General features: G+C 35.3%; 1 protein-coding gene across 4 annotated transcripts in view; it reads left to right on the top strand.

The window, feature by feature from the left end:
• The window catches only part of LOC149131416 (methyltransferase-like protein 27), a 59,644-nt gene that overhangs the window by 19,090 nt on the left and 26,970 nt on the right, over nt 1–13,584 (top strand). Inside the window, exon 1 of one of the 4 annotated variants that reach the window (XM_089339837.1) lies at nt 4,031–4,546. The exons of 2 other annotated variants lie outside the window; for them this stretch is intronic. The gene's annotated coding sequence lies outside the window, so the exon portion shown is untranslated. Of the gene's footprint in view, nt 1–4,030; nt 4,615–13,584 lie in introns of those variants that run through there. One more of the 4 variants, XM_089339839.1, reaches the window with a different exon arrangement.

Here is a 13,584-nt window from a genome sequence, read left to right as displayed (position 1 = left end):
TTGTAAGGATTTTGTATCGTTCTTTCTCTTTCCTGTCCAGACTTCGTTACCACTAATTTTTATAACTTCAGCATTTTCACTTATTATTCTTTTCAAACTTGTTTGAATTTTCAATCTAATGTAATCCACACTCTAGAAAACGTATTTATGCAAAATGTTATTTTAAAATATGGGCAAAGAAAGGTCACTAACGCAGTTTCGCATCTCACCTTCAAAAACACATGTTTCAAAAAAAGTTTCTTCGGATTCCTAGTTATGGTAAAGATGCACTTGTAAAAATTTAACGAAATTTTAAAGAAAGAAACGCCCTCCGTTTTCCGAACAAGAAAGATGCTTTGTGGCTTATTAGGTCACCGTAACTCTTTCATCGAGAAAAAGAAAAACAAAGTTTTCCAATAATTCCGCACCCGCCGTCCTTTTTCCGAACGAAAATAAGGAGTTTACGGCACATTAGGCATCCGTAATGCATGTCATTTGAAAAGTATTTATATACAATTTCACTAAAAGTTATGGGCGAAAACCTCGGATCTTGTGAATTTTCAGAAGTCCTCTCTCCACCCCCACCCCCGTTGCTTTCCGCGCATTTTTGTTTTCATATTCGTTTCCTACACATTTTGTTACACCCGTTGCACAATTTTTTAATTTTCATTTCCGGGTAATATTGTAAACATTAACTGAAATTTTTGTTGTGCGTTTAATAGTGTTGCTGGAGTAAAATGCACATTATACCGTGCGTTTAATAGTGTTGTTGCAATAAAATGTACGTTCACATATTCGAGTAATCAAGGAGAAAAGAAGGGCAAAATTTTCGCAGAGAATTGTACTTATTAAAGTTTTTTAAATTTTCTAATGATGATCGTTTGTGTGTTAAGCAAAGTTTTTTAAATTTTCTAATGATGATCGTTTTTGTGTTCAGCCAGAGGGAACTGTAGTGCTTGTGTACTAAAAGGAAGTTTACATTTTCGAATATTCAGGAAAGGACAGGTATTCACAGAATTGAAGTTTCAAAGCTTTTGAATATAATCGTTTGAGTGTTCAGCCAGAGATAATTGAGGATATGCAAGATTTTCAACTTGTTTTGAAGGAAATTTAAAATACTCACAAGAAATTGTAGATATTCTTGTTTTGTTTTTTGTTTTTTTAGTTTTTTTGTGAGAGTTATTTATAATATTCACAAGAGACTAAGAGTTATAATATTCACAAGAGACTAAGAGTTATAATATTCACAAGAGACTAAGAGTTATAATATTCACAAGAAATTATAGACATACTGGTTTTTTGAGTTACTAATAATATTCACAAGAAATTGTAAATATTTTCAACTTGTTTTGAAGGAAATTTAAAATACTGACAAGAAATTGTAGATATTCTAGTTTTTTTGAGAGTTATTTATAATATTCAAAAGAAATTGTTGATATTTTGAACTTGCTTTGAAGGAAATTTTTTAAATACTCACAAGAAATAGTAGATATTCTAGTTTTTTTTGAGAGTTATTTATAATATTCACAAAAAATTGTTGATATTTTGAACTTGCTTTGAAGGAGATTTTTTTAATATTCACAAGAAATAGTAGATATTCTAGTTTTTTGAGAGTTACTGATAATATTCACAAGAAATTGTTGATATTTTCAACTTGTTTTGAAGGAAATTTAAAATACTCGCAAGAAATTGTAGATATTCTAGTTTTTTGAGAGTTATTTATAATATTCACAAGAAATTGTTGATATTTTCAACTTGTTTTGAAGGAAATTTAAAATACTCGCAAGAAATTGTAGATATTCTAGTTTTTTTTTTATTATTATTTTTCGGTTGTTCTACTCGTTTGAATTAGTGCTTCTGTGTCTTCGGCTGCTGATAGGTGAGAGTGTTGTTATTATTATTATTATTATTATTATTATTATTATTATTATTATTATTGTTGTTGTTGTTGTTGTTGTTGTTGTTGTTGTTGTTGTTGTTGTTGTTGTTGTTGTTATTATTATTAAAAAACGCCATTTTGAGCGTGGCCGTTGTCAGTACCGCGTGACTGGCCCTCGTGCTGGTGTCACGTAAAAGCACCCACTACACTCTCGGAGTGGTTGGCGTTAGGAAGGGCATCCAGCTGTAGAAACTCTGCCAGATCAGATTGGAGCCTGGTGCAGCCATCCGGTTCGCCAGTCCTCAGTCAAATCGTCCAACCCATACTAGCATGGAAAGCGGAAGTTAAACGATGATGATGATGAAGATAATGATTGAGTGAAAGAGCAGTGCATGCCATCAAAGTGGCACTGGAGTAAAATATACGAAGCCCAAAATACCCATCATGACTACCTGTCTGATAAGGGTATACCAGGCACATGCATCACAACCATATGTGCACGACATGGTGATCTCATATCAAGATAAACAGCGCATGACCTCGCAGGTGTGGCCCAGTTAGAATTTTCTTCAGGTCGAGTGGCCCATCCGGCTCAAAAGGTCCCTGAATAAGGTCTGTTTAAGGATGTTGAGCAAAACACCCATTTTTCCAAAGGTGAATTATTCAAACTCCAAAGAATTCCTCTCAACACATGGTTATGATGCTCCCCCACTACTTCTGCTCATAATCAGAGATGCACATATCGTCAGCCACCAAGAGACATGCTCAACTGGTTAAGGTCAACCAATTGACAAGCAAATCTGGTATTAAACAGAATATTTGCTGTAGCCCATCTTTTATACCAAGACAAAACAATGTAGATGATAACACTTCCAATCAATTAAGTTATTATCATTCTTCTTCTTCTTCTTCTTCTTCTTATTATTATTATTAATATGTCTGGACTCAAGGACGACGCATGAGCGTTCAACTTGACGAACGACCAGCACAAATGATTTGTTTATAGTGATCAAATATATGTGTCGCACTTTAGCTCACTCTCTCCATCAAATCGACGTTATCTGAGCTGGCCACGTATCAGGTATCGAAGTGATCGCAGAGCAACCCGAGAGGAAGTGCTTTGCTCAAGATCACAGCGCACCACCCGGTCTGTAAACTGAAACCACGATTCCGGGATCGTGAGTACAGTACTCTAACCATTAGGCCATACTCCATCATAACAACAACAACAACAACAATAATGATAATAATCCTTTCCACTAAAGGCACAAGGCCTGAAATTTTTGGGGAGGGGACTAGTTGATTACATCTACCCCAGCGTTTCACTAGTACTTAATTTATCGACTCTAAGAGGATGAAGGGCAAAGTCGACCTCGGCGGAATTTGAACTCAGAACGTAGAGACGAACGAAACGTCACTAAGCATTTTGCTCGACTTGCTAACGGTTCTGCCAGCTCCCCGTCCGAAACAACGTAAATAATCGTTTTTTTTCTACTCTAGGCACAAGGTCTGAAATTTTGAGGTGAGGGAAGGGGGATAGCCAATTACATCGACCCCAGTGTTTCACTTGTACTTAATTTATCGACTCCGAAAGGATGAAAAGCAAAGTCTACCTCGACAGAATTTGAACTCAGAACGCAGAGACAGATGAAATGCCGCTAAGCATTTTGCCCGGCCAACTAATGATTCTGCCAGTTCACCGCCCTAAACAACGTAAATAATAGGTTTCAAATTTTGGCACAAGGCCAGCAATTTTAGAGAGGGGGTAACTCAATTATATGGAACCAGTGTTTCACTGGTACTTATTTTATTGAACCCGAAAGGATGAAAAGCAAAGTCTACCTCAGCGGAATTTGAACTCAGAACGTACCGACGGACGAAATACGGCTAAGCGTTTCTCCCGGCGTGCTAACTATTCTGCCAGCCTACCGCCTTTAACAATGTAAATAATCCTTTCTATTACAGGCACAAGGCCTGAAATTTGGGTGAAGGGACTAGTCGATTACATGGTACTCAATTTATTGACCCCGAAGGGATGAAAGGCAAAGTCTATCTCGGCGGAATTTGAACTCAGAACGTAGCTGCAGACGAAATAATGCTAAGCATTTCCCCGGCGTGCTAACAATTCTGCCGACTCAGCGCCTTAAATAACGTAAATAATATTAACACTAAGGCAGAACATTTGACCCTGCTCTTTGTCAACTGAAATCTTCGTCGTTATCGACGAAGAGCTTTCAGTCGTTCAATTATTTGAAGTTTTACTGGCGAAGTGAAAAATGGTTAAGGGTTCCATAGACACGTATACGTAATTAATCGTACAGTATAGCAAAATATGACAGGTAGATGTTTTAAAATTACAGGTAAAATCTAAAGCGGGAGAGAAAGAGTGTAGAGAGGGGGAGAATCAACTCTAGTTCTGGGTTGAGACTTCATTTGTCACCCCGAAATAATTAAAGGCACTATTGTCTTTTTGTGAAATTTGAACGCGAAGCTGCCAAATGCCGGAAAATATCACACTGTTAACGATATGGATTAGAATACCTAAAGACATTCTGTTCCACACCCACAGCCAATCCACAGACAATAAAGTAAATAAATATCAGAAATAATATAAAAGGAAATCATGCTTTTCGTATACATTCTTCTGTCAGAGGTGAAACTGCTTTCTTCGTCATTTGATTAACTTACGTGAGTAGAAAGTGTTAAAATATGTTGAGCATGTTCATTGGTTTGCATTGTTTTGCTTTGTCTTTTAGGTAAATCTAAGTTTTTTTTTTTTTTTGTTTTTTTCTTTTTCTTTTTATCCTGTTAATAGCAGTGAACTAAATGAATGTTATTTTCAGGGCGGAGTGCTTTACAGTTAATCCCCAGGAAGAGTATTGCACACACACACACACACACACACACATGCGATTATTTGGCAAGCGGTGCCGATTTTACACTAAAGTAAATAATAATAATAATAATAGTAATAATATTTTATAAGCCTGAAGCTTATAATATATATATATTTATGTTCCGTACCTATTATAATTACTTAATATACAAGCCGAAAAAGTAGGGACAAGCAACTGAGTGGCACCGACAAAGAAGTCTGAGAAATATTTGCGCTAGAGAAATTCCTCAACAATATTCCCAAGTCAATAATAATCCTTTCCAATTTTGACATACGGCCAGCAATTTTAACGAGAGGGGGAAGTCGAATACTTCAACCCTAGTGCCTTACTGGTACTTATTTAATCGACGTCGAAAGTTTGAATGGCAAAGTCGACCTTGGCGGCATTTGAGCTCACAGCACGTAAAGAAGTGGAAGAAATGCCACAAAACTTTTTGTCCAGCGCGAATAATAACAGTTGCTTTACGGAAAGGTGCAAACAACATCATTAACTTGTAAGCAGTTAATGTTTTATTTTAAAATATACTGATTATATTACAGTTTCCTTCATCTCTCTCTTTCTCTACCACACACACACACAAACACGCGTGTACACGCACACACACACACATATTTTTAGGAAAGTTTTAATTTAAATTCGAACACTTTAAAACAAAAGTTTGCGTCATTGAATAAAAAAAAGAATTGTCATTATCAACATAATGGTTAATCCATTTTAAATGCCAAGTACATTTGTTGGTTAAATTGCAGTGTGTCACAGACGGTAGTTATCTCTTTCAAAGTACACTAGTTTAGCAATGTACCGACAGTTAGTAGTAATCCGAGCCACTCGCTAAGAAGCCTAACATAAACCAAAGTCAGCCGCATTTTCTGGCAACGTCATTTCTGCTCCTATCTGTGCTAGTTTTATTCACATTTTTTTTTATTTCTCCGCACTCACACATTTGACATATATGGAATAAAACAAGTAGATACCAAATCGCAGATATTACCAGTCAATATTTGCTACAGATAATGAGCGAGTCGCAATTCTTTATTTGGCTAAAGTTTTTACCTTGATATTCTTATAGTTACTTATGAAGATATGTATGTATGTATGTATAAGCATAGACTTGTAACAAAAAGAGACAAAAAGAGAGAAGGTACTTCATGTACCTTTAAAAAAAAAAAAGCCTGAGGTGACCGTGGTCTTTTCCGTAGGCTTTTCTCTCCACGGATAAACTTAATCTGTTCCCCGTTTTTTTACATTGACTGTGATACACGATCCCTATTGATCGCCCCCCTTTTCTTCCCGCGATCCCTTTTGATCGAAATTATCCCCCCCCCCCCCAAGACAAGCTCTACATTGTAATTTGTCCATTTTCTGTATTTAGCCCTCGGTGGCTATAATAAAAAGATATCTATCTACATACATACATTCATGAATGCATATATACATTACACACACATACGCACTCACAAACACACGCACACAAACATACACATATATATAAACACAACAGCGTTTCTTACACATAGCGCATAATGTACCGAACGGTTATTGTTATCAATATATGTATGCATATATGCATCTATGCATACACACACACACTGTACATATGTGTGTGTGCGCGCGTGCGTGTATGAATATGTATATATCTATGTGCATATAAATATTTATACATGTATGTTTATATAAATGAATGTATGTATTAAAGTATGCATATATATAAATGTATGCATATATATAAATGTATGCATATATATAAATGTATGCATATATATAAATGTATGCATATATATAAATGTATGCATATATATAAATGTATGTATATATAAATGTATGTATATATAAATGTATGTATATATAAATGTATGTATATATATATATATATATATATATATATATATATATATATATATATATATATATATAATTAACATAATAGGGTAAAAATTCGATATTAACTAATATCAATTTAATACCAGGAAACTAGCACATTAAAAGAATCAGAAGGTTCAGAAAAAATTTTCCGAGATCCTGATAGGATTATTGTACTTGTATATATAAAAACGACCAGTAACTGGTCTGTCAATATGCTAGAAAAAGCTTTTAGCTTGATATTCTTATAACTTTTTCTAGCATATTGACAGACCAGTTACTGGTCGTTTTTATATACACAAGTACAATAATCCTATATATATATATATATATATAAATATATATATATAAATGTATGTTTATATTATAAATGTATATATATATATATATATATATATATATATATATATAAAAATACATATATATATATATAAATGTATATATAATAGTTAAACAGAACGTCAAACATTAAGGCAAGGCAAATATCCCAAGTCATATACAATATTATTATAAGAAGAAATTCAATATCTTTTCGCCGTTTCTGGGATATACCCGAGTATTGGATATTCCGTCATCAGAGACAAATAGGGGAAAAATATGGAAAATAAAAATGGTATATATCACTAAGATGACAATACAGAGGAAGGGAGTAAAAGAATAAGGAGATGGAAAGAGAGAAGAAAAAAAGTTCTCATTTTCCATATTTTTTCCCATGATTTTTTCGCCTATTTGTCTCTGATTATGGAATTTTCTATTCTCGGGGATAACCCAGAAACAGCTGTAAGATTTTGAATTTCTCTCTATAATAATATTGTATATGACTTGGGATATTTGCCTTGCCTTAATGCTTGCCGTCCTGTTTAACTATTATATATCCGCTGAATCGGAAATCTACAATGGCTCCGTAACTACCGTCTCGGCTATAACCTTGGAGCTCCAGTAATCCGTTACAGCATTTATCTACCGTACTTAATAGTCTAGTTCACCTGTGAACTAAAACCCCATACTTTGTATAAATGTGTGTGTGTGTATATATATATATATACACACACACACACACACAGATATATATATAAATGTATATCAATAATATTAATAAGCTTTGTACATTCCTGTTGTGTGCACCACACTTCTTTGGAGTTGCAATGCGAGAGAGAGGAGGACTGAGAGGAAGTAAGAGAGAGAGTCAGAGTGAAAGAAAGAGTGAGAGAGGCAGTGGGTGGTGACGGCGTTCGTTTTGCGTTTTTAAATGTTTCAGAGAAAGAAAGAGAGTGAGAGAGAGAGAGATAAAAAGTGAGAGAGAAAGAAAGAGAGAGAGAGAGAGAGAGAGAGAGAGAGAGAGAGAGAGTGAAAGAGACAGTGAGTGGTGGCGGCGTTCGTTTTGTGTTTCTAATGTTTATCACATCGCAAGAGAAGTAGATACATAGATACATATTTTTGTGTTGGCACTCCGTCGCTTACGACGTCGAGGGTTCCAGTTAATCCGATCAACGGAACAGCCTGCTCGTGAAATTAACGTGCAAGTGGCTGAGCACTCCACAGACACATGTACCCTTAACGTAGTTCTCGGGGATATCCAGCGTGACACAGTGTGACAAGGCTGGCCCTTTGAATTACAGGCACAACAGAAACAGGAAGAAAGAGTGAGAGAAAGTTGTGGTGGAAGAGTACAGCAGGGTTCGCCACCATCCCCTGCCGGAGCCTCGTGGAGCTTTAGGTGTTTTCGCTCAATAAACACTCACAAGGCCCGGTCTGAGAATTGAAACCGCGATCCTATGACCGCGAGTCCGCTGCCCTAACCACTGGGCCATTGCACCTCCATATACACATTGTTAAATCAAATGCGGAAGAGAAGGGTGACACAAAGGAAGTGAAAGAGTAATAGAGAAAGTGAGAGAAACAGTAGATACATAAATCCGAAGAAAAGTTCATGGACATGCATAATGTTAACATAGTTCTCAGGGAGATTCAGCCTCACAGAGAATATGACAAGGCTGGCCCCTTTGAATTACAGCTACAACTCGAGACATATGTGTGTGTGTGTGTGTGTGTGTGTGTGTGTGTGTGTGTGTGTGTGTGTGTGTGTGTGTGTGTGTGTGTGTGTGTGTGTGTGTGTGTGTGTGTGTATAGATTAGTTAAATCATGTTTGCAGTAATAAGTGTCGCGTGGTGGAAATAAACGCAATTACCAAAATTTCATTCATAAATCCATTTAGCTTTTCGTTTTTTTGCATTTCAATTTGTACATTTGTACCCAGAAATTTTCAACAACTGCACGCCAGAAGAAATGGAAAAACGAGTAATTTTATTTATATACATATATATTTATATATGTATATATATTTATATATGTATATATATTTATATATGTATATATATTTATATATGTATATATATTTATATATGTATATATATATATATATATATATATATATATATATTTATATATATATATATATTTATATATATATAAGTCTTTTTCCAGTGAAGTTATATTTATATTTATATTTATATATTTATATTTATATATATATATTTATATATATGTTAATTCTCTAAATGAAGTATTAACAGTAACTGCACGATAAAGTGTAGTATATTGCCACTTAAGTGTGGCTGACCCCTAGGGGTGGATGTTACTGTTGCTTTTAGCCCCAGGAGGACATCTCCTCCAGCTGGCTTATCGACACACGACTGTGTCCTGTTTGCCAAGGGAGTTATCCCTCTCACCACGACCAGCAGCACGAACGTATCCGGATTTCAGGGTTATTTCCCTTCGTCGGCGTTCGACAGCTGATGACCTTGGTGAGAGAGAAAAACTTGGCAAATCTTATATCTTCTTTTCCAGTGACATTCTTCATATATATATATATATATATACATATATATATATATATTTTTATATATATATATATATTGAATTTGATATATATTTTTTTATATATATATATATATATTGAATTTGATATATATTTTTTTATATATATTTTTATATATATTTATATATATATATATATATATATATATACATATATATATATATATATACATATATATATATATATATATAAGAAATATTATAAATTTATGGAATTACAAAATCCGAACTTACAGGGATATACAATTTAATAATATCAAATTGAATAATATAATGAAAAATATACTAATAATTCAAAGAACCACCATACTGCAGCTTAACCGATGAAGGAGATCAGACACCATCAAGAAAAGCGTACTAGTTTAAAAATCTAAAAGATCTAAGAGAAAATTTGTAATTCATAAAATCTACAAAATATTAGACTAAAAACTTTAATCAGTTAGGTAAAATAATAAAAGCGAAAGTGAATGAAAGACAACGTGCGTTTCATCGCCACATAAAAGTGGAAAATATCTGGTCAATCTACAATGTGTGTTGGGGTGGGATGAGCTTATGAGGGAGGGTTGACGATGAAGGGGGGGTGACGATGAAGGGGGAAGGGGAAGGTGGATATAAGAGAGGGGGAAGGTGGGTATGGGAGGAGGGAGAAAGCGAGGAAGAGAGTAAGAGAGAGAGAGAGTAAGAGAGGAAGGGAGTAAGAGAAAGAGAGAGTAAGTGAGATGAGAGAAGAAGTGAGTAAGAGAGAGAGAGAGAGTAAGAGAGAAAGAGTAGGGGTGAAGAAAAGTAGGAGTGAAGAGAAGTACAGAGAAGTAGGAGTCGGAGCAGGAGAGGTGGGTGGGAATAGAGGAGAGGAGAGGTGGTTGGAAGGAAGTAGGAGGGAGGGCGGAGGGGGAGAGAGAAGCAGTTGGAGGGGGTTAGATGAAGAGGGGAGGGGAGCTGAGCCCATGTGGCGCAAAGGAGCGAAGAGACAAGATTAATTCCTGTCCACGGCGCAACCGGGAGTCCGGATGGCCCCTGTGCAAGGACAATGCAAACACGGACAGGTGTTGCTGCAAGGAGTGACCGGTATATATATATATATATATATATATATATACTACACACACACATACACACACACACATATATATATATATATATATATATATATATATATATATGTGAATAAAAATAAATATACAAAATAAAAATTGAAAATAAAAATATATACAAAAAGAGTTTTGTATGATTGTGTATAGAGAAATATATTATTTAAAAGAGTTCCAACTCTGTCTGTTTTTTGTTTTATTTATATTCTAATAAAATTAAATGGTAAAATGAGATGAAGTGTTGAATGTCTTATTGAATATATGAAATATTGAGTATTAAATATAGAAAATCAAATATATAAAGGCGAGTACGAACTTTCATGCCTATTGAATGCTTTAGGTGTTTTCGCTCAATAAACACTCACAACGCCCGGTCTGGGAATCGAAACCGCGATCCTATGACCGCCAGTCCGCTGCCCTAACCACTGGGCCATTGCGCCTCCACTACATTGTGTCTAATGCTGTACCAATAAATCATATAATCCGGAAAGTTCTAAAAACTGTTCTGGATATATCATTAGGAGTTTCAACGTGGTTACTTGACCTAATCAAATCTTCAAATCTCACCCTACTGTCTTTAGCGAAAATGTATTATACGATTTCTTAGTTGATGTAGCTTTGGGAGTGATGTTTGAAAAGAATGCAGCATGGTCAAAATTAAAATGCTTTTAATCATAGATCTGGCACAGCATTGCCGATCAGAGTTATCGATAAATAACATGATAATCAAGAGTGTCCATAGCTGAATGTAAGTCCACAGATGGATGTTACGTACACTTATAGGCGAATCCAGGACTTCGCAATCACGAAGTTCCGAGTTTGATCTCTCAACGTGGCATCAGAGGCAAATATCTTTTATCCTAGCTTCTGTTCGACCCGTGCCTTGAGAAATTTGGTTGACGGTTCTACGCAGAAACTTATCGTGTGTGTGCGCGAGTGTATGCGCGCGCGCGCGTATGTATATGAGAGGGAGGGGGAGAGAGAGGGAGGGGGAGAGAGAGAGGGAGGGAGAGAGAGAGAGAAAGAAAGAGGGAGGGAAGGAGAGAGAGAGAGAGAGAGAGAGAGAGTGCGTTGAGAAAGCAGTTTGATGGCCACTTCTGACACTCAAGTAACTACGAATAGATTCTTGTTGTTTCCGGTATAATGTTAGTGATGATGATTTCTCAGGAGTCCTGATCTTGCAGATCAAAGATTGAAGATATATTCAAAGTAATATTACATCGTCCTTACGCAATTGATTGTACAAGTAACTACATGTTAAGATATTGCCTTTAACTTGAAACAATTCGTTCTTCTACTTCAATTCTTTACAAATTTGTTCAATATTTCTCACATAAATTCTATAGAATCAACATACAATCAACTATTGATCATTAATGATATTATTTCATATAACGGCCATTGATTGATTAGACTATTACAGAGCAAAATGTTCGCTTTGAACTGAATAAACATATATTTGAACATACACATGCAATCGATTACAAGTACAGCTGAAACACACACACACACAAATTCACGTATCAATAAACACCAAAAGTTGTCCTGAATTAAACAAAAGCGACTTGCTTCTTTGTTGCTGACTGGCTGAATGCTACATAGGAAATAAAAATATTGTCACAAAGAAAGAAGTATGCTTATATATATATGCGCAAGTGTGGTTATGTGTTAAGAAACTTGCTTCACAACAACGTGGTTCCGAGTTCTGAGACTGCGTGATACCTTGGGCAAGTGTCTTCTATTATAGCATCGAACCGAACAAAGCCTTGTAAGTGGATTTGGCAAACGGAAACTAAAAGAAGCCTGTCATATATATATATGTTTGTGTGTGTGTATGTGTGTGTGTGTGTATTCGTCCCACACCACCGCTTAACAACCGGTGTTGGTGTGTTTTCCTCCCTGTAATTTGAATGAGTTATACTCTAATTTCATTAATTGCTAAATACTTATAACTTTGTCTTTGGTCCAGATCGCTTATTTATGTTTCTTTATATAGCAAGGCATTATTTTTACCTCTCGTGAAGGTTGCTTTGGCATATTTTACTAAACCAAAATTCCTATCAACTTCTATAGTTAATAAATTTACTGTTTTTTATGGTATATCCAGTCATTTCGTGCCGTCGAGTAGAACTTGAGGACATCTATAAACAGATGTTTTATTGCCCTCTTATAGCATATGTACTGTCGTACTTCAAGTATAAAACTGATTTCTTTGGAATATTTTATCAACATAAGGAAAGCTTTGAAAAATTTCAATCTTCAGCCCCACTTACTTTGAGTTGGAAAAATAAAGTTGTCCTTGGACATTATCATATTCTATATTTGATAAACATTCGTTTACTAGTGTTTCAGTGGGGCTTCATTTTCTGGGATAGGGTCACGGGTACAAGCGACAAAGGTAACAGCGCCAAATGCTCCCTTAAGCAAAAAGTTTGTGGAAACATTAACACAGAACTTTAGACAAATATTAAAAGGAAACTGAACAATAGCGAAGAAGCAGACATGCAAACGCTACGATAGCAGAAGTATTGAAACGAAAAACTGATAGATCTGCTGAACGAAATGAAGCGAGAGGAAAGAAATGGTGTAATATTTGTGAAAGAGTCGGGCTCCGATTTTATGAAACCGTTATATGAGAAACTACTAATGAAAACCATACGAGAAGTTTATGAACAGCCGAAGTGCAACTAAACAATAAGACGAAAGAGATTTCTCATTCAGATTAACGCCAAAAGTGCTCATAGGAATCGTCAAACTACCAGTTTCAGAAAAAGTGAAAAATGATTGGAGCAAAGGGGTACTCTTATGTGAATAAAGAGAGCTTTTGATCTTTATATAAGTGGATTACTCTTATTTGCAGTATCTGTATGTGTATATAGGAAAGAAGAGCGTCGTAGTTTGCTTGAAATATTGTTGTACAGAGGTAATATCATAAATGAAATGAGAAAAACTTCTAGCAACTGAGAGATGAAAGTTTAAAAACCTTTCTATATTTCGGGTTCAA

Source organism: Octopus bimaculoides, chromosome 22, assembly GCF_046866305.1.
Source record: "Octopus bimaculoides isolate indiv1 chromosome 22, ASM4686630v1, whole genome shotgun sequence".
NCBI lineage: Eukaryota > Metazoa > Mollusca > Cephalopoda > Octopoda > Octopodidae > Octopus > Octopus bimaculoides.
This window is presented reverse-complemented; position numbering and strand designations above follow the sequence as displayed.